The 22388-nt window shown below is 48.0% G+C and overlaps 1 pseudogene; it reads right to left on the bottom strand.

Moving 5' to 3' along the window:
• The window catches only part of LOC147086921 (Fc receptor-like protein 5), a 40805-nt pseudogene extending 26447 nt beyond the window's left edge, over positions 1–14358 (bottom strand).
• Positions 14359–22388: the final 8030 nt, after the last annotated feature.

Raw genomic sequence — 22388 nt, 5'->3', positions numbered from 1 at the left:
CTACCATCCTCCCGTCTGAAAAACAGCCATTTACCACAATTCGCTGTTATTTATCCTTAAGCCAATTCCTTATCCAAGCTGCCACTGACCCACCTCTTCCGTGAGCCTCAATGTTGTTAAACAGCCTTCGATGTGATACTTTGTCAAGTGACTTCCTAAAATCCATGTAGACAACATTCGTTGCATTCCCATCATTGATCCGCGCTATTACTTCATCAGAAATTCAATTAGAATAGTCAAACATGATTCGCATTTTAAAAATCTGCGTTGGCTCACCTTAATTAGCTTAAACCTTTCCAAGTGCCCTTTAATTTTTTCATTGAGTATTGTTTCTAAAACGTCACCCACAACTGATGTTAAACTGACCGGCCTGTAGTTACTAGGATTGTCCTTCCAACCTTTCTTGAACAATGGTGTCACGTTGACAATTTCCAATCTTCAGGCACGTCCTCCGAATCTAGGGAAGGTTGGAAAATTATGGCAAGCCCTTGCGCTACATACTCCCCCAATTCCCTTAGCAATCTGGGATGCAATCCATCTGCACCAGGCAATTTATCCACTCGATGCATACCCAGCTATTCTAGTAAATTGTGTCAATCAAATTCCACTCTTTCCATTGCTTCTAACTTTTCCACTGCTGTCGATACTTTGTCAGCATCCATCGCCTTATAAAACGCCGATAAAAAGTACTCATTGAATATTCTAGCCTTTTCCTGCGCCTCTAAGCACATATCACCATCTTTGTCTATAATAGGCGCCACCCTGCCTCTTACTTCCTTCTTACTATTTACATGCCGGTAAAAAAGGGTTGGGTTCCTTTTTATGTTAACTGATATTCAACTCTCAGTTCTCGCTTTGCCAATCTTATTTCCAGCTTCACTTCGCCTCTGAACTGCATGTATTTTTGTCCGGTTCTCTCGTGAAGAAAACACCTGACATGCATCATACACCGGCCTAGAAATTGGGTTTTGGCTTAGCCAGGGCTTTAGCGCCGGAAGTTAGTGCCGGCGCTAAGTTCCCCTGCGCGCGCCAAAAATTCAGCAGGGCCGCGCCCAAACGGCTGCCGGCGCTACTGCAGGGTCTTTGCGGCGGTAAATCGGCGCTAACTGCCGTTTCGCGCCGCAATTCCGGCGCTGCGGCACCCGATGCGGTGCGGCAGGCTCGGGAAGTGCAGGCCTCCTCCTTCCGTTAAGGAGGAGCTGCCTGCACCCGGCCGCGGCCTGCGCAAATCTGTCTAAAAATGAGCCCGGCACCTCGGACAAGTGCCGGGCTTGCATCTGTTCCGGGGGGTGGGGGGGAGAAGTCCGGGGAGGGAGCTGCGGGCAGGCGGCCGGCGGGAAAGCGGCCGGCCACCGCGGGGCCTTTAATGCGCCGGCGCAAACTCATGCAAGACTCTGTTGCCAGAGTCTTAGTTGCGGCTGCCACGGGCGAGGCGGCCGCAACTGAATTTCGGCGCTAGGGCCCGTCGGCATGGCAACCGGGACGCTGCGCACACCGATGACGTCATCGGTGCCAGCGCAGCGCTACCGGTGCAACGCCGATTTAGGGCCCCAGGGAATTTTTAAACTGGCCATAACTCTGGCGCTAGTCCCTCTAGCGCCTCAAAAGCGGCGCTAAGGCAACTGAATTTCTAGGCCACCGTCTTTTATGTTCCGGCATCTTTTCTATCTCCCTCATTATCCATGATACCCTTGCTTTGCTTCCCTCACCCTTCCCTCTTGTTGGAATTTACCTGGCCTGTACTTGTAACATCTTCTACTTAAATATCACCAATTGTTCCATTACTGTTTTTCCTGTCAGTCTTTGGTTCTATGTTACCCTGACTAGATCCTTTCGCATCCCATTGAAAATAGCCCTATTCCAGATTCAAAGTTCCACTCTAGATTGGTCATTGCAGCTCTGCATTGCTAATGTAAGTTTTATGATTCAATGATCAGTCGCTCCAAGTGTTCTCCAACAGACATTGGTCTACCTGGTCCACCTCAATCCCCAGCACCAAATCCAGCAATACCTCCTTCCTAGTTGGCCCAAGAACATACTGGTCAAGGAAATTCTCCTGAACACATTTCAGATATTCATCCCCCTCCTCTCCCTTTACCCTAGAATTATCGCAATCGAGATTTGGCTAATTAAGGTCCCCCAATATCACCACACTATAGCTCTTGCACCTCTCTGCGATTTCCCTGCAGATTTGCTCCTCTATCTCGCTCTCGCTTTTTAGAGGCCTATAGAATACCCGCAAAAGCTTGATCATACAATTTTGCTCCTCAAGTGTGTTGTATCCGTGTGTTAATGGAGACACGGAATGCAGGAGTTGGTTTAACAGGTGTTTACTGAACAAAGTCTGGAGGTGAACTAAAAGATACAAGATGCTATACAGGCTTATATACCTGAGTGGGCACTACCGGTATTACAGTACACAGGGGCTCTTAAAGGTACATACACTACAATTCCTCCCCTTTTAGATAATTAGTACATAACATTTTAAGTAATCATTAATTAACATGTTTACAAGAACAATAATCTACACATTTGCTGCAGTTAATCGGCGGATTCAGCAGAGGTGAGGTCAGAGAGCTTGGACCTGTGGGAGAGCAGCAGCGCGACCGGTGGCACTTAAAACCAGCGGATTCAGCAGAGGCGAGGTCAGAGGGCTTGGACCTGTGGGAGAGCAGCAGCGCGACCGGCGGCACTTAAAACCGGCGGGTTCAGCAGAGGCGAGGTCAGAGAGCTTGGACCTGTGGGAGAGCAGCAGCGCGACCAGCGGCACTTAAAACCGGCGGATTCAGCAGAGGCGAGGTCAGAGAGCTTGGACCTGTGGGAGAGCAGCAGCGCGACCGGCGGCACATAAAACCGGCGGATTCAGCAGAGGCGTACCAAATCAACAGCAGAGGAGAGAGGTAAAAAGTAATCAGAGTGTGACGTCACCAGGGAGCAGGTAAGTGATTGGTTGGTGAGTATTTCTCTTTTTTGAACTTTAACTCTGTAGTTTATAGTTACTAGGGTCTTTTCTGGTGTAGCAGGGGCTGTTGGTAGACTATACAAGCGCCTTAGAGATATTTTTAATTGGTGATAGTAAATTAATTTAAATTAATTAAAGGGAAGGTCATGCCAGGTGAGCCCAGCCCCGTGATATGCTCCTCTTGCTCTATGTGGGAATTCAGGGACCCCGGTGCCCCTGATGACCACGTGTGCCGGAGATGCATCCATCTGCAGCTACAGACCGCATTGAGGCGCTGGAGCTGCGGGTGGATGGGTTGTTGAGCATTCACGATGCTGAGAGGGTCATGGATAGCACGTTTAGTGAGTTGGTCACACCGCAGGGAAGGGCTGCACAGGAAGACAGGAAATGGGTGACCACCAGGCGGAGCAATAGAAGCAGGCAGGTAGTGCAGGAGACCCCTGTGACCATTCCCCTCTCAAACAAGTATACCACTTTGGATACTGTTGAGGGGGATGACTCACCAGGGGAAGGCAGCAGCAGCCAACATCCTGGCACTGGGGGTGCTCCTGCTGCCCAGGAAGGGGGGATAAAGAGTGGGAGAGCAATAGTGGTAGGGGATTCTATAGTAAGGGGAACAGACAGGCGTTTCTGTGGCCATAGACGTGAATCCAGAATGGTTTGTTGCCTCCCTGGTGCCAGGGTCAAGGATATCACTGAGCAGCTGCAGGGCATTCTGGAGGGGGAGGGTGAACAGCCAGAGGTCGTGGTCCACATTGGTACCAACGACATAGGTAAAAAGAGGGATGAGGTCCTGCAGCAAGAATTTAGGGAGCTAGGTGAAGGATTAAAGAGCAGGACCTCAAAGGTTGTAATCTCTGAATTACTCCCGGTGCCACGTGCTAGTGGGTATAGGAATAGGAAGATAGAACAGATGAATGCATGGCTAAAGGGATGGTGCAGTGGGGAGGGCTTTAGTTTCCTGGATCACTAGGTCTGCTTCTGGGAATGGTGGGACTTGTACAAGTCGGACGGTTTACACCTGAACCAGAGGGGAACCAATATCCTTGCGGGGAGGTTTGCTAGCACTGCTGGGAGGGGTTTAAACTAACTTGGCAGGGGGATGGGGTACAGAGTGGAGCTATAGTAGGGGTGATTTACAGCCAAATACAGAGGAAAAAACAAGTCAGCTGGGAAGGCAGAGCAAATATGTGAAGGCAAAAATGGAATATGGCAGGGCTGGAAGGCATTTATTTTAATGCAAGGAGTCTTGCAAATAAGGTGGATGAACTGAAGTTGTTGTTGAACACATGGGAGTATGATATTGTTGCTATCACGGAGACATGGTTGAGGGAGGGTCAGGACTGGCAGCTCAATATTCCGGGGTATAGAATCTTCAGGCGAGACAGAGGGGGGTGTAAAAGGGGAGGGGGTGTTGCAATATTAATTAAGGAGTCAATTACTGCTGTAAGGAGGGATGATATATTAGCGGGTTCCTCTAATGAGGCCATATGGGTAGAACTTAAAAACAAAAAGGGGGCAAGCACTTTGCTGGGAGTGTACTATAGGCCCCCAAACAGTCAGGGGGAGATAGCAGAACAGATATGTAGGCAAATCTCAGAAAAGTGCGAAAATAATAGGGTAATAATAGTGGGGGATTTCAACTTTCCCAATATTAATTGGGAAAGTCAGAGTGTGAAAGGCTTAGAGGGTGCAGAATTCTTAAAGTGCATCCAGGAGAGCTTTTTGAGCCAACATGTAGAAAGTCCTACAAGAGAGGGGGCGGTACTGGACCTAATTCTGGGGAATGTAGCCGGGCAAGTGGTGGAAGTGTCAGTAGGAGAGCATTTTGGCGGCAGTGACCATAATTCGGTGAGATTTAAGGTGGTCATGGAAAAAGACAAAGACGGCCCGGAAATAAGGGTTCTAAATTGGGGGAAGGCCGATTTTAATATGGTAAGGCAGGATCTGGCCAAAGTGGACTGGGAGCAGCTACTTATAGGAAAATCCACATCAAAACAGTGGGAGACTTTCAGAAGGGAAATAGAGAGAGTACAACGCCAACATGTTCCTGTAAAGGTCAAGGGTGGGACCAACAAGCAAAGGGAACCTTGGATGACAAGGGATATACAAAAATGCATTAGAAATAAAAGGGGGGCTTTTGGCAGTTGCAAAAGACTAAAGACGGAAAAAGCCCTAGAGGAGTGTAAAAAGTGCAGGGGCATACTTAAAAAAGAAATTAGGAGGGCGAGGAGGGGCCATGAAATAACACTGGCGAGCAAAATAAAGGAAAATCCTAAGATGTTTTATAAGTATATTAAGGGCAAGAGGATAACCAGGGAAAGGGTAGGGCCCATTAGGGACCAAAGTGGCAATCTGTGTGTAGAGCCAGATGATGTAGGTGGGGTTTTAAATGAATTTTTTGCATCTGTGTTCACTCTGGAGAAAGACGATGCAGACATAGAAATCGGGCAAGGGGACTGTGACATACTTGAACATATTAGCATCGAGAGGGAGGAGGTGCTAGCGGTTTTAGCAGGCCAAAAAGTGGATAAATCCCCAGGCCCGGACGAGATGTATCCCAGGCTGCTGTGGGAGGCAAAGGAGGAGATTGCAGGGGCTCTGACACAAATTATCAGAACCTCTCTGGCCACAGGGGATGTACCAGAGGACTGGAGAACAGCTAATGTAGTACCATTATACAAGAAGGGTAGCAGGGATAAACCAGGGAATTACAGGCCAGTGAGCCGAACATCTGTGGTAGGGAAATTATTGGAAAAAATTCTGAGAGACAAAATTAGTCTCCACTTGGAGAGGCAAGGATTAATCGGGGATAGTCAGCATGGCTTTGTCAAGGGTAAATCATGTCTGACAAATCTGCTTGAATTTTTCGAGGGGGTGACTAGGGGGGTGGATGAGGGAAATGCTGTGAATGTGGTTTACATGGACTTCAGTAAAGCTTTTGACAAAGTCCCGCATAGGAGACTGGTCAAGAAGATAAGAGCCCATGGGATCCAGGGTGCCTTGACGCATTGGATCCTAAACTGGCTGAGTGGCAGGAGGCAGAGGGTGATGGTCGAAGGTTGCTTTTGTGACTGGAAGCCTGTGTCCAGTGGGTTACCTCAGGGATCGGTGCTGGGTCCCTTGTTGTTTGTGATCTACATAGATGATTTGGATGAGAATGTAAAAGGTATGATCAGTAAGTTCGCAGATGACACAAAAATTGGTGGGGTGGTAAATTGCGAGGAGGAAAGCCTCAGGCTACAGGACGATATAAACGGGTTGGTCAGATGGGCGGAAAAGTGGCAAATGGAATTTAACCCTGAAAAGTGCGAGGTGATGCATTTTGGATGGACAAAAAAGGCAAGGGAATACACAATCAGTGGTAGGACCCTAGGAAGTACAGAGGGTCAGAGGGACCTTGGTGTACATGTACATAGATCCCTGAAGGCAGCGGAACAGGTGGATAAGGTGGTTAAGAAGGCATATGGGATACTTGCCTTCATTAGCCGAGGCATAGAATATAAGAGCAGGGAGGTTATGATGGAGCTGTACAAAACGCTGGTGAGGCCACAGCTGGAGTACTGTGTGCAGTTCTGGTCACCTCACTATAGGAAGGATGTGATTGCTTTGGAGAGGGTGCAGAGAAGATTCACCAGGATGTTACCTGGGATGGAGCGCCTCAGCTATGAAGAAAGACTAAACAGGCTGGGGTTGTTTTCCTTGGAGCACAGAAGGCTGAGGGGGGACCTGATTGAGGTGTACAAAATGATGAGGGGCATAGATAGGGTAGACAAAGAGGAACTTTTCCCCTTAGTAGGGGGGTCAATAACAAGGGGGCATAGATTCAGGGTAAGGGGCAGGAGATTTAGAGGGGATTTGAGGAGGAACTTATTCACCCAGAGGGTGGTTGGAATGTGGAACTCAGTGCCTAAAAGGGTGGTAGAGGCAGGAACCCTCACAACATTCAAGAAGCATTTGGATGAGCACTTGAAATGCCATTGCATACAAGGCTATGGACCAAATGCTGGAAAATGGGATTAGACTGGACAGGGATGGATGGGCGGCGCAGACACGATGGGCCGAAGGGCCTCTTTCTGTGCTGTAAAACTCTATGACTCTATGACTCTAATCAATTATAAGTCAGTCTCTCTGGAGGCTTCCTGACTCGGTCCAGATAACGCCTCGTGGTGTAGTAGTTTTTGGTGGTGTAGTAGGTTCTTTTGGCAAGGTCGATTCGGCTTGAATGCCAGTGTCGGGTTCATCTGGTTCCAGTATCACCGGATCGGAGGTAGATACTATGGGTATCTCTGCTTCATCATTAGGCGTATAGAGTTGTGGTGTAGGTTGTCCCTTTTCGGATGACTCTATGATCTGGTCAGCATGGCGCCTTATTCTGCTTTCTCCAATGTCCACGGTATACATCAGCGGTCCTAGTCGTGTGCAAATAGTTCCAGGCTGCCATTTCTCGGTACGGTAGTCCCGGGCCAAAACTTGTTGACCAATCTGGAAGGTTCTAGTTGGCCTTTCATTCATGCCTTGAAATTGCCGGTTCTCTACGTCCCTTCTGATGTTTGGCTTGATCAAATCCAGCCGGCATCTTAGTCTTCTATTGAAAAACATCATGGCGGGAGTTTGGTTTGTAACCACATGTGTTGCATTCCTGTATGCAAACAAGAAGTTATCTACCTTATGTTGTAGATTTATGTCTTCATTACCCATGGCCTTTATGGCCTTCTTGAAGGTCTGGACAAACCTTTCAGCTAATCCATTGGTGGCGGGATGGTATGGGGCGGACGTGTAGTGTTTAACCCCATTGTTTTTTAAGAACTTCCTGAATTCTTCGGACACAAATTGCGGTCCATTATCAGAACAGATCTGTTCAGGCAGCCGATTCCTGGCAAATATGGTCCTTAATACTGTGATGGTTTTTTCCGTGGTGGTGGAGGACATTTTTATTACCTCTGGCCACTTGGAGTGTGCATCCACCGCTATTAGGAACATTGAGTCCATAAATGGACCAGCAAAGTCGATATGTACCCTTTGCCATGGAGATGAGGGCCACTCCCATGGATGTAGAGGGGCTTGTGGTGGGGCGTTTTGGACCTTCTGGCATCCTAGACAGCTCTTGGTCATTTCTTCGATGTCTCCATCGATACCTGGCCACCACACAAACGCTCTGGCTAGCTTCTTCATTTTCACTCCACCCAGATGCCCCTCGTGAAGCTCCTTTAGCACTTTATCCTGGAGTTTGGGTGGAATCACCACTCTGGATCCACACATCAAGGTTCCTCGGCACACTGACAGCTGTTCTCTTCTTTGCGAGAATGCTGGCAACAGTGGTTCGCCATGTGCTGGCCATCCCTTCACCGTTAAATCGTAGACTCGTGAGAGAGTCGGGTCATTTCTCGTTTCCTTTTCAATGGTAGAATTTGTTACTGGTAGACACTCCACTATGGTTGAGTGCAACATCTCCACTGGGGGGGCCTCTTCTACCATTGGCAACGGTAGGCACGATAAACCGTCAGCATTCCCATGCTGTTTTGATCCTTTGTATTCTATGTCATATTGGTGTGCCCCTAGGAAAAGGGACCTCCTCTGTAGCCTTTGCGCTGTCATAATGGGAACGCCCTTTTTAGGGTTGAATATGGAGATGAGGGGTTGATGGTCAGTCAACAAGGTAAATTTTTGTCCGTGTAGGTAATGGTTGAATTTCTTCACTCCCCACACCAGGCTGAGTGCTTCCCTGTCGATCTGGGCATAGTTATGCTCAGCTGAGTTCAATGAGCGTGACGCAAAAGCTATCGGCCGCTCCGAGCCATCAGGGAATCTATGCAATAATACCGCTCCTACGCCATAAGGGGATGCATCGCACACCAGTCTGATTGGCAGTGATGGGTTGTAATGAGCCAACACTTCCTTGGGCGTGATGAAGCCTTTGCATTTATGGAAGGCACGTTTACAATCTTCGCTCCATTTCCAAACTACTCCCGTTTGTAGCAGTGCGTTAAGAGGGTGCAGAACAGTTGACAAGTTCGGTAAAAATTTATGATAGTAATTTATCAATCCCAGGAACGACCTTAATTGTGAGACATTTTCAGGTGCTGGGGCTTTTATGACCGCTTCAATTTTTTCAGCTGACTTATGCAACCCTTCTTCGTTAATTATATGGCCACAATATGATATTTGTTTCTGGAAAAGTTCGCACTTGGGGCGATTTGCTTGTAGGCCCCGTTCTCTCAGCCTAGTGAGCACCTGCTCCAAATTGGCAAGGTGCTCATTGTCGTTTTCCCCTGTTACAAGGATGTCGTCTAGGTAGCATTGAGTCCCCGTAATCCCTTGCAGGACTTGCTCCATAGCTCTTTGCCAGACAGCTGGAGCTGATGCTATTCCGAAAACCAGTCGATTGTTCTGGTACAGGCCTTTGTGTGTGTTTATCGTGAGATACTTTTTAGAGGCCTCCTCAAACTCCACCTGTAGATATGCCTGTGCCAAGTCAATTTTGGTGAAACGTTTCCCTCCGGATAGTGAGGCAAAAATATCTTCTATACTGTACCGTGCGAAGGACCGGGTTTAGTCACCCTGAAGTCCCCACAGATGCGAATTTTTCTCTGTTCTTCAGATTTATCATTATTCAACGTTTTCTTCATGACTGGGACGATGGATGTTGCCCACTCGCTCCAATCTACCTTGGATAACACGCCTGCCTTTTCCAAATTCTCCAGCTCCGCCTCGACTGCTGGACGAATTGCGTATGGCACCGGCCTTGCCTTAAAAAACTTGGGAATTGCCGCATCTTCCACTTTTATTGAGGCGGTGACGCCTTTTAAGGTTCCTAGTTCCTGTTGAAACACTTCTTTGGTGTTGGCCAAGATGTCTTTTAATCGTTCAGGTATGACGTCATCATCATTTTTTTTCTTACTGATCACCGTCAGTGCCTGAATGGAGTGCCAGTCTAAACGTATCTTCCTGATCCATTCACGTCCCAATAGCAGTTGACCACCCTCTTGCAGAACGTATAAATACAACTTCTGTATTTCCTTGCCGTTGTATACAACAGGCACCCTTATTTTCCCTCTGGGGTATACTTGCTGCCCCGTATATGTCTTCAAGATAATGGATGTGTCTTTCAAAGGTATATGCGGAAATAGCCGCTCGTAATCCCGTCGACTTATGACGGTCAGAGCTGATCCTGTATCTAGCTCCATTTTAACTGGGGACCCCGCTTTCGTGAGGGTAACCCAAATGGTCTGGTAATCTTCTTTGGCAATTACATTATGTAATTTGAGACAGCTTAGTCTCTTGTTTCCGGAGTCGCTATCGCTCTTCTGGTCTTCGGAGCTACTGTCCGTCATCATTTGTACCTTTCTGTACTTTTCCTTATTGATTTTTTTTCTGTCAGTGGATTTTTTGTTTCCAGATCGGCATACACGTGCAATGTGACCCATCTTTCCGCATTGCCTGCATGCTTTGTCCGTGAACCAGCAGTCCCTCTGGTCATGGGTGGATCTGCCGCAGCGATAACATCTCTCGAAACCCCGTGTCATTTCATGGGTGCCGAAGTCCTGTGGCTTTTGCTGTATCTCTGCAGCTCCTCTTGCTGCTGCTTCGTATGATACAGCCACACTGAAAGCCTTGTCCAGTGTCAAATCTTCCTCAGAAAGTAGCCTTTTCTGTGTTCCTTCACTTAGGAGACCGCAGACGAATTTGTCTCACAGAGAATCTGCCAGTCCTGCCCCGAATTGGCAGTGCTTTGACAGCTTTCTTAATTCGGTGAGGTAATCAGCGTTACTTTCATTCTTGTGCTGATTCCTCCTGAAGAATTTGAATCGTTCTGCTATCAGCAGCGGTGTTGGGTTTAAGTGCTCCTGTAGGGTATCAACAATCTCCTTAAAATTCTTGTCCATCGGTTTGGCTGGAGTGATTAAGTTCCGTAACAACCCGTATGTCCTTGCGCCCATCAGATTTAGAAGTACCGATGCCTTTTTATCATCCTCTACTTCATTTGCTGTGCAATATACCTCCACTCTTTCCACATATGTGGTCCAATCCTCTATATTACTAACGAAAGCAGTAATATTGTCAGTCTTAGGCATCCTGAAAATCAGAAATGGCACCTCCCGCGCTTTCCTTTCTTCCCTGCTGAGACAAAATGGCGCCTCCCGCGCTTTCCTGCCGCTGCCGCTGCTGACAACGCTGTTCTCCGCGGTTTTTATTTACACAGATATTTTTAATAGTTGGAGACTCGTTCCTGCCGGACTCTCTGGGACTTTTCCGTCCCTCTGCTTGGTCCGAACACCGACCTGCTTTGCAGCGCCGGCCGTCACCCGAGTGCTCCACCCTCCGTCTCTGTTTGCCTCCACTTTCTGACTCGCTGCTCGGCCCCGCTGCAGAGCCACCCGATCGAGCCCCAGCCCACCGCCCAGGAAGAATTAGTGCAGTACCTGCCACCAGCCCGGCTAGCTGGTGAAACCACAGTTTTTTGTTTTTTTTCTTCAACCTTCGTCTGAGGAATCGATCTCCTTGAGGTGCTGCCGAATTGCAGGTAAGTCCATTTCCAATTCGTCGCCACTGTTGTATCCGTGTGTTAGGGAGACACGGAATGCAGGAGTTGGTTTAACAGGTGTTTACCGAACAAAGTCTGGAGGTGAACTAAAAGATACAAGACGCTATACAGGCTTATATACCCGAGTGGTCACCTACCGGTATTATAGTACACAGGGGCTCTTAAAGGTACATAGGCCTAGAAATTGAGTTTTGGCGCAGCCAGGGCTTTAGCGCCGGAAGTTAGTGCCGGAGCTAAGTCGCGCTGGTCGGGCCCAAAATTCACTACTTCTGCGCCCAAACGGCTGCCGGCGCTGCTGAAAGATGTTAGCGCCTGAAAACTGGCGCTATGCGCTGAATTTCGGCGCTATTCCGGCGCTGCGGCGCCCGCTGCGGTGCGGCAGGTTCGGGAAGTGCAGGCCTCCTCCTTCCCTTAAGGAGGAGCTGCCTGCACCCGGCCGCGGCCCGCGATAATCATTTTAAAAATGAGCCCGGCACCTCGGACAAGTGCCGGGCTTGCTTCTGTTCCGGGGGGGGGGGTGGGGGAAGTCCGGGGAGTGAGCTGCGGCCAGGCGGCCGGCGGGAAAGCGGCCGGCCGCCGCGGGGCCTTTAATGCGCCGGCGCAAAGTCATGTAAGACTCTGTTGCCAGAGTCTTAGTTGCGGCTGCCACGGGCGAGGCGGCCGCAACTGAATTTCGGCGCTGGGGCCCGTCGGCATGGCAACCGGGATGCTGCGCACACCGATGATGTCATCGGTGCCGGCGCAGCGCTACCGGTCTACCGCGGCGGAAGGGCCCCAGGCAATTTCGGCGCCGGCGCCAATTGCAGCGCTAGGCCCTCTAGCGCCGCAAAATCGGCGCTAAGGGCACTGAATTTCTAGGCCATACACTACAAAGTGTAGCCAAATGGATTCTGTCCTTGGTCCCTCAAGAACTTTCTCACTTTCCAAAGAAATTCGGTGGGGTTAGCGCCCAATTAGAGGCGTTAGAGGGCCTTGCGCCGGAATTATAGCCGCGATCGAAATTGCGTTGGGCCCTACCATTGGCGTTAGCTGGTAGCGCTGCGCCGGCACCGATGACGCCATCGGTGTGCGCAGCGTCCCGGTTGCCGTGGTAACGCGGCCGGACGCCCAAATTCAGTTGCGGCCGCCTCGCCCGTGGCAGCCGCAACCAACGATTGTTCAATGGGATGTTGCAGCACGTAGTGCCGGCGCATTAAGGTGGAGCGGCGGCCGGCCGCTTTCCCGGCGGCCGCCTGCCCGCACCTCCCTCCCCGGACTCCTCCACCACCCCCCCGCGGCACTGATGTGTGTGGCCCGCGAGCCAGGCACTTCTCCGAGGTGCCGGGCTCATTTGTCGGGCGAATCGACCGGTCAGCGGTCGGCTGCAGGCAGCTCCTCCTTAACAGAAGGAGGAGGCCTGCAGTACCCCAGCCTGCCGCACCGCATCGGGTGCCGCAGCGGGGGATTAGCGCCGCAAACCTGCATTCAGCGCCCATAGCGAGGCACTGAAACCCTCCATTAGCGCCCGCAGCCGTCTGGGCGCGGGGCAGCTGAATTTTTGGCGGGCGCAGCGGCAATTATCGCGGGCGCAAAGTTTCGGGCGCAAAAGCCCTGGCGGAGGCAAACCTAATTTCTAGGCCACAATGTCTTCCATAAACAGCACTACCACCCGCCCCCTTTTTTCCTTCCCTATTTTTTCTGTACTCCTTGTACACTTGAATACTATGTGCACAGTCCTCACCGTTTTAAGCCACGTTTCCGTTCTTATCACAACATCATATTGCCACACGGCTAATTGTGCTTGTAGCTCACCAACTTTATTGACCAAACATTGTGCATTTACGCACTTGATTTCTAAACACATTTTTGAATTTTTAGTAGTCTTTCTTACACTACTCCTATCTAATGTGTTTTTTTTTTACCGCCTCTCGTACTATCTTCTCTAGTACTATGCAACACACATACAATTGTATGCATTTTCTTCCTCTTTTCTGTTCATATATGCTGGTGCCCAGCCCCCTGCCAATCTGGTTTAAACCCTCCCCAATAAGCGCTAGCAAACCTCCCGACGGGAATATTCTTCCCGGCAGTGTTGAGGTTTAATCTGTCCAGCTTGTACAGGGCCCACATTCTCCAGAAATGGTCCCAATTTCTCAGGACGCTAAAGCCCTCCCTACCGCTCCATCTCTCCAGCCATTCATTCATCTATTCCCATATTCCTGTACTCACCAGCACGGGGCAACAGGAGTATTACGGAAATTGCCACCTTTGAGATAATGCTTTTAAATCTCTCTCCTAGCTCCCTAAACTCTGCCTGCAGGGCCTCATCACTCTTTCTGTTGAGGTCATTGGTACCAAAATGGAGAAGAACCTCTGGCTGTTCACCCTGCCCCCTCAGAGTGTCCTACAGCCGCTCAGTGTCACCCTAGACCCTGGCACCAGGGAGGCAACCTACCATCCTGGAGTCACAGTTGCAGCCGCAGAAACGCCTATCTGCTCGCCTAGCTATCGAATCCCCTACAATTATTGCTCTTCAACTCTTCTTCCTCCCCACCTGTGCAGCTGCACGAGCCATGGTGCTGTGTACTTGTCTCTGGCTGCACTCTCCTGAGGAACCATCACCCTCACCATTATTCAGAACAGAATATTGGTTGGAGAGCGCGATGCACTCTGGGGACTCTGGCACCACCTGACTGGTACCCCACTTCTGTCTAGCCGTCACCAATTTGCTCTCTGCCTGCACACTAATAAGCTGTGGGGTGAACACCTCCCGAAACGTGCTATCCACGGAACTCTCAGCCACGTAGATGCTACACCGTGAATCCAGCCGCCCAAGCTCGAGATTCTGCAGCTGGCGACAGGTCCTGCACATCCAGGACTTCCCACCTGGCACAGGATGGGTGCTCTACGGGATCAAGCTGCACTGCCATGCCTCTAGCTATTAGATCAATTAGCTAAAGTATTTAGAGTAATCCACGTCCCTTAGTGAAAGACTAAAAGACTACAAACAAAGAAAAGGTGATGCTCAAAAAATGAAATAAGCTTCAAAATAAGCCACTCACCAGCTACTCACCAATCAGCTCCTTCCCTATTGCCGACGTCACTTCTTTCACCCTAACATCACTCTTTTGAATGTTTCCTCTCAGGTCCCACTGCCGCTCCAACACAGATCCGATTCCTCCAGTGCCAGGCCTCCCCTGCCACGTTCCTTTATGGCCGCTCCGCCTTCTCTCAGCTCCCGGTGCCTCTCCCACGCAGGCCCGCCTCCCCCAGTGTCGGGCCTCCTCTCAAATGTTTGAAAGTGAGTGTATAAAACTGAGCTGCAATGGGTAATGAGAGAGCGAAAGTGTAGAGAAATGGGAGGGGCGACCAAAACGTGAAGAACGTGGAAAGTGGGCTTGAGAGAAAGAGAAAGAGAGAGATAGAAGATGTTTCTATAACCCCTCAGCTCTCGGTGTTGATGATTGGCTCACCGAGCTACCAATCTATCTAGCACCAGAAATATCTCCCAGGTTGGTTCGGGATCGAATGCAAGCTGTTTGTCGGTTCAGATGATAATTTGCGAGGAACTTCTTCACACAGGGAGTGATGAGAATGTGAAGTCGCTGCCCCGTGGAGTGTCTGAATGAGCTGGCATTGCTGCCTCTCAGTCGAGGCAAGATGCACACCCGAGGGAGATGTGGGGGCAGGGGCATAAGAGGTGATTAAAATGTGGACCAGGGACACCGGCAGAGAGCACTGGGGTAGAATGGACTGTTCCTGTGCTGCACGTTCTTTGTAATTCTCTGCAATCAGACCCCTACTGAGCGGTTCTCAATTAAATCCGGTGCAACATTAAATCTGTAAATAACATAGAAAATTACAGCACAGAAGGAGGCCATTCGACCCATATTGCCTTTGCCAACTCCTGCACAGAGCGATCCAATTAACCTTCTCCCCACACCCCTGCTATTTCCTCGTAGTCCTGCAAATCTTTCTTTTTCAAGTGTGTATCCAATTCCTTTTAAAATTACAATTGAATCTGCTTCCACCGCCATTTCAGGCAGTACAGCCCACATCAGCACAATTCGCTGCGTATAAACATTCTCCTCTTCTCCCATTGTCTGTTGAACATTTTGGGCCCTCTCCTATTGGCTGAAATTAATGTGATATGTTACAATGCACCTTTCTGAGATTACTAACACTCCAGCTAATTTCCCCTGAGCAAGAACCCAGACAGCGTGGGTCAGTCTGCGAGTTAAATTTTCTGAACTATAGGTAATGACAGGATATTACCGTAATATTCTCTTCGCACTGATATAAAGCAGCGAAACTACTGCTGCAATAATTTGATGTATGAGCTAATTAGTTTGTGGTGCATTATTTCTTCTGTGTGTCCTTTTAATGAGATTCGCTCCGCAACTCAAATCGGGCACATCCTAGTTGCTGAGGGGAACATGCTTCTGATTGCAGAAGCAGTGACTACATTCTTTCATTCTCCTTGGAGATGGGAGTGGTGCTCGTGAACTGGAGCACTGCAGGTGTTACACCGCTAGGGGAGAGGGATAAAAATGGTAACTACAGAACAATCAATTTTACGTTAGAAGTGAGAAAACTACTGGAGACCATTATCAAGGATCTATCAAATCTCAATTGGAGAAACATGGGTTAGTAAGGGACAGCCAACACGATTTGTTAAAGAGAAATCGTGCCTGACTAACCCGAATGAGTTACTTGATGAGGAAACAGAGAGTACTGTTGAAAATCGTGCAGTAGATGCTGTATGTATCGACTTTCAAGAAAATAATGTGATAAAATACCAAATGAAAGCCTTATTCGGTCAATAGAAGCACATGAAATTACAAGGGCGGTAGTAACTTAGATATGGCATTGACTAAGCGATAGGAGGCTGAGAGTAATTTGAATGAATTTTTTTCCTGACTGGCGAATAGCATGCAATGGCGTCCCCTAGTGATCGTTATTATTACCATTGTTCCTGTTGTTCGATATAAATTATATGGACTTGCTTATAAAGAGTACAGTTTCGAAGTGTGCAGATGAAAAAAAATTGGCAACTTAATAAATAGTGAGGAATATAGTAGCTGTATTCCGGAGCACATAGAAAGGCTGATGAAATTGGCATGTACATAGCAGATACAATTTAATGTGGATCAGTGTGAAGCGATCCAACTTGTGATGAACTACGTGTATAGGCCTTATAATAGAAATAGTTCTATTTGAAGGAGGTGCAAGAGCAGAGTGATCTAGATCTGCATATCCATAAATCTTTGAGGTTTGCAGGGCAAGCAGTTAAGACGGTTAAGCAAGCGTTTGGGATACTTGGCTTTGTATATAGGAGCATTGAATACAAAAAAGCAAGTCAGGCTAAACATTTATAAATCATTGTTTAGGCCTCAGCTTGAGTACTGTATACAATTCTATGCCGCACACTTCAGGAAGGATAACTAGGCCTTGTATTGTGTTCAACTGAGGATTAAAATGATGCTACAATCGATGAGGGACGTTTGATATGTGGAGGAATTGAAGACTTTGGGATTGTTCGCCTTTGAACTAGAAAAGGCGGCATTGTAAGCACTGAAGATGGAAGCATAAAAATACAAAGCTATAATAAGAGCATTAATGAATTGACAAAACTGAAAAATTTATTTCAATACAAGCAAGTCTGCCTCGTCCACTTTGGACCTTAAATGTTTAGATCAGAGTAATTTCTAAATTGTGAAAAGCTAATAACAATGGAGGGCCAAAGAAATTAGGTATCCATATACATAGGCCATTAAATGTCAGGTACAGCTTAAAAAAACAATTAAAAAGGCTAATTGAAAGCTGGACTTTAGTTCAAGTTGACTAGAATACAAGGGGTTGGAGGTCATGCTACAGCTATACAAAGCCCTGGTTACACCACACCTGGAGTACTGTGTTCAGTTTTGGCACCACAACTTAGGAAGATGTATTGCCTTTGGAGGGAGTTCAGCGTAGATTTGTTAGAATGATACCTGAACTGCAAGGGTTAATTCACCAGGAGACATTACATAAAGTAGCGTTGTATTGCCCGGAATTTAAAATATTAGCAGCTGATTTGATTCAAGTTTTCAAGATATTAAGGGGAGCCGTTCAGGTAGATATAGAGAAAATATTTCCACTGATTAGGGCGTCTAGGACTAGTGCACATAGCCTAAAAAGAGAGTTAGGGCTGTCAGGAGTGAAGTTAAGAAACAGTTCTACACACAAAGGGTGGTAGAAGTGCGGAACTCTCAAACAAACAGCAGTTGATGCTAGATCACTAGTTATTCTTAAATCTAGAATTGTTAGTTTTCTGTTAACCATAGGTATTAAGGGATATGAGGCACAGGCTATGAGGTCACAGAGCAGCAATGATCTCATTGAATGGCGGATTAGGCTCGAGGCGCTAAATGGCCTCCTGCTGTTCCTATGTTCCTAGAGTGAGGAAGCAAAAGGTGATCTAATAAAGATATTCAAAATTATGAAGGGTTTTGATAGAACCAGTTGGGACCCTCTGTGTAGTGGGTCAGTAAACACCGTTTACAGATTTAAGTTATTTTGCAAACGAGCTAGAGGGGAAAGGTGGAGGAATATTTTCAGACAGAGTACCTTTAACATCTGTAAAACCCAACCGGAGAGGATGGTGGGAGCATGTTACATCGGAACTTTCTCAATAATGTTGAACATGAACTTGAAGAGGAAACATTTGCACGATTGAGGAAAAAAGGTGAGGATTGGGAATAAATTGGAAAGCTGTCTCAAAGAGCCAGCACAGTCACGACCGGCCGAATGGCCCCTTCTGTGCTGTAAGATTTTCTGTTTCTATGATTCTATCAGCCAGCGAGGGATAAAACGATTGATATGGATGATCTGCATTTACTCGCCGACAGATGGCGCTAACGCAGATTTTAGGCAGCTAAAGCTGCAACGAAATACTGGGATAACACGTCAAAGCGATTCAGAAGGCATCCCAGTATTCTCGCCCTTTGTGACATGCGAAAATCAGTGCAGTGATAAAAGAAAAGTGTTTACCCAGGCTTATTGGTCTCAGTCTCTCGTCCCTGAATCAGACGACAGTGGTTTCGAGCCCCATTCCTAAAACTTGACTTCCTAATCTAGGCCGACATCCCAGTGCACTGCTGAGGAAGTTCTGTACTGTGGGAGATAACATCCCCTGGATGAGATGTTAAACTGAGGTTCTTTCTGGCCTACCAAAGAAATGTAAAGATCCCTTGATTCTTTCGGAAGATCAGGGAAGAGTTTAGGATGAGAATTAATGACTAGGGCCACAGTGCTGTCACAGTGGCTTTGGTGGGAAAGGTGGTGCAATGTGTAGGCATGTCGAGAGGCTTCTGCACGGTTCACGATGTTGCCATTATGAGCCAAGTCTCAGTCAGTAACAAGGAGCATGCATAGATACATAGATACATAGAAGATAGGAGCAGGAGTAGGCCATTCGGCCCTTCGTGCCTGCTCCGCCATTCGATGAGATCATGGCTGATCCTTTAATTCAGTATCCCGTCCCCGCCTTCTCTCCGTAACCCTTAACCCCTTTTGCCCGTAGAAATATATCTAATTCCCTCTTAAATATATTTAATGAGCTGGCGTACACTGCCCTCTGTGGCAATGAGTTCCACAGGTTCACCACTCTCTGAGTGAAGAAATTCCCCCTCATCTCTGTCCTAAATGGTTTAGCCCTTATCCTTAAATTATGTCCTCTAGTTCTGTTCTCACCCGCCAAGGGAAACATTCCTTCTGCATCCAGTCTGTCTAGACCTGTCAGAATTTTATACACTTCTATGAGGTCCCCTCTCAATCTTCTAAACTCCAGTGTGTACATCCCTAAACTACATAGTCTCTCCTCATAGGTCATTCCCGCCATTCCTGGTATCAGCCTGGTGAATCGCCGCTGCACCCCCTCCATGGCAAGAACATCCTTCCTCAGATGAGGCGACCAAAACTGTACACAGTACTCGAGGTGTGGTCTCACCAGTGCCCTGTACAGCTGCAGCAAGGTATCCCTGTTCCTGTATTCTAACCCTTTTGCTATGAAGGCCAGTATACCGTTTGCCTTCTTGACCGCCTGTTGCACCTGCATGCTCGCCTTCAGTGACTGGTGTACAAGAACACCCAGGTCTCTCTGTACTTCCCCCTCTCCCAATCTATTGCCATTTAAATAATAATTTGCCCTCCCGTTCCTGCACCCAAGGTGGATAACTTCGCACTTGTCCACATTATAGTGCATCTGCCATTTATCCGCCCAATCGCCCAGTCTGTCCAAATCGCTCTGGAGCTTCCTGGTCTCTTCCTCTGAGCCCACCCCCCCTCCTAGTTTAGTGTCGTCTGCAAATTTGGAAATGCTGCATCCGACTCCCTGATCCAGGTCATTAATGTAAATTGTGAACAGCTGGGGGCCCAGGACAGATCCCTGTGGTACCCCACTTGTTACTGCCTGCCATTCAGAAAATGAGCCGTTTATTCCAACTCTCTGTTTTCTATCTGACAGCCAGTTCCCTATCCACGCCAAAACTTTCCCCTTTATCCCATGAGCCTCAATTTTCCATGCTAATCTTTTATGTGGGACCTTATCGAAGGCCTTTTGGAAGTCCAGGTACACCACATCTACTGGCTCTCCCCCATCTATTCTACCAGTTACTCCCTCAAAAAATTCCAATAGATTAGTCAAGCACGATTTACCCTTTGTAAATCCATGTTGACTCTGTCCTATCCTGTCCCCATTTGCTAAGTGCTCCGCTATTTCATCCTTAATGATGGACTCCAGCATTTTGCCCACAACTGATGTAAGGCTTACAGGTCTGTAATTACCTGCTTTTTCCCTACCCCCCTTTTTGAATAGTGGGTTAACGTTAGCTACCCTCCAATCCATCGGCACTGTTCCCGAGTCTAATGAATTCTGAAAAATCATCCTTAGTGCATCCGCTATCTCTAGGGCCACCTCCTTCAGTACTTAAGAACATAAGAAATAGGAACAGGAGTAGGCCATTCGGCCCGTTCCAGCCTGCTCCGCCATTCAATGAGATCATGGCTGATCTTCTGCCTCAACTCCATTCACCAGCCCCATCGCCATATCCCTTGATTCGCTTACTAGTCAGAAATCTATCGACTTCTGTTTTGAATATATCCAATGACTGAGCCTCTGGGGTAGAGAATTCCAAAGATTTACCACCCTCTGTGTGAAGAAATGTATTTTCATCTGAGTCCTGAATGGTTTGCCCGTTATCCTGATGCTGTGGCCCCTGGTTCTGGACTCCCAAGCCAAGGGAAACATTCTCCCAGCCTCCACCCTATCAAGTTCTGTAATAATTTTGTATGCTTCCATGAGATTCCCCCTCCTCCTTCTGAGGGGCAGCACGGTGGCACAGTGGTTAGCACTGTTGCCTCACAGCGCCAGGGACCTGGGTTCGAATCCGGCCTCGGGCGACTGTCTGTGTGGAGTTTGCACATTTTCCCCGTGTTTGCGTGGTTTCCTCCGGGTGCTCCGGTTTCCTCCCACAGCCCAAAGATGTGCGGGTTAGGTTGATTGGCTATGATAAATTGACACTTAGTGTTAGGGGGATTAAATATGTGGGGTTACGGGGATAGGGTGGGATATGTGTTGGTGTAGGGGTTACGGGGATCGGGTGGGATATGTGTCGGTGCAGGCTCGATGGGCCGAAATGGCCTCTATCTGCACTGTGGGGTTTCTGTGAAGTTCTGTGAAGTACAGGCCTAGTTTACTCAATCTCTGCTCACACATCAGTGCCGCCATCCCAGGAATCAATCTCGTGAACCTTCGTTGCACTCCCTCTATGACAAGTATATCCTCACTTAGGTAAGGAGACCAAAATTGTACCAAGTGCTCCAGGTGTGGTCTCACCAAGGCCCTATATAATTGGAGTAGGGCTTCTTTACTCCTGTCCTCAATTCCTCTTGTAATGAAGGCCAGCATCCCATTTGCGTTTCTAATGGCTGCTGCACCTGCACGTTCACTTTCAGTGACTGAAGGTCACTCAGGTCCCTTTGAGCACCTGCATTTCCCAATTTTTCACGATTTAGGAAATACTCTGCCTTTCTGTTTTTTCTACCAAAGTGGATAACTTCACAGTTATCCACATTATCTTCCATCTGACATGTTCGCACCCACTCACTGAGCTCGTCGAGATGCCCTTGAAGCCTCTTCACACCCTCTTCGCAACTGACACTACCATCTAGCTTTGTATCATCAGCAAATTTGGAAATGTAACATTTTGTCCCCTCATCCAAATCATTGATATAGAATGGCAATCTGTGTTTAGAGCAGCAGATGTAGGTGAGTTTTCAAATGAATATTTTGCATCTGTGTTCACTATGGAGAAGGGTCATGTAGGCATAGAAATCAGGCAGGGGTATTGTGAAATACTTGAACAAATTAGTATTGCGAGGGAGGAGGTACTAGCGGTTTTAGCGGGCTTCAAAGTGGATAATTCCCCAGGGGCTGATGGGATGTATCACAAGCTGCTGTCTGAGGCAAGGGAGGAGATTGCAGTGCTCTGACACAAATGTTCAGAACCTCTCTGGCCACAGGGGAGGTGCCAGAGGACTGGAGAACAGCTAACATAGTACCATTGTTCAAGAAGGGTAGAAGGGATAAACCAGGCAACGACAGGCCAGTGAGCCTAACATCAGTGGTAGGGAAATTATTGGAAAAAATTCTGAGGGACAGAAATAGTTTCCACTTGGAGAGGCAGGGATTAATCAGGGATAGTCAGCATGGATTTATCAGGGGGAGATCATGTCTGACCAAATTGTGCGAATTTTTCAAGGGGGTGACTAGGTATGTGGATGAGGGAAGTGCAGTTGATGTAGTCTACATGGACTTCAGTAAGGCTTTTGTCAAAGTCCCACATGGGAGAATGGTCCAGA

The sequence above is a fragment of the Somniosus microcephalus genome, unplaced genomic scaffold (genome assembly GCF_052327205.1).
Source record: "Somniosus microcephalus isolate GS21.2 unplaced genomic scaffold, FLI_Smic_1.0 unresolved_chr6, whole genome shotgun sequence".
Classification (NCBI taxonomy): domain Eukaryota; kingdom Metazoa; phylum Chordata; class Chondrichthyes; order Squaliformes; family Somniosidae; genus Somniosus; species Somniosus microcephalus.
Note: the sequence above shows the minus strand (reverse complement) of the source record. Positions and strands in the feature narration are given on the sequence as shown.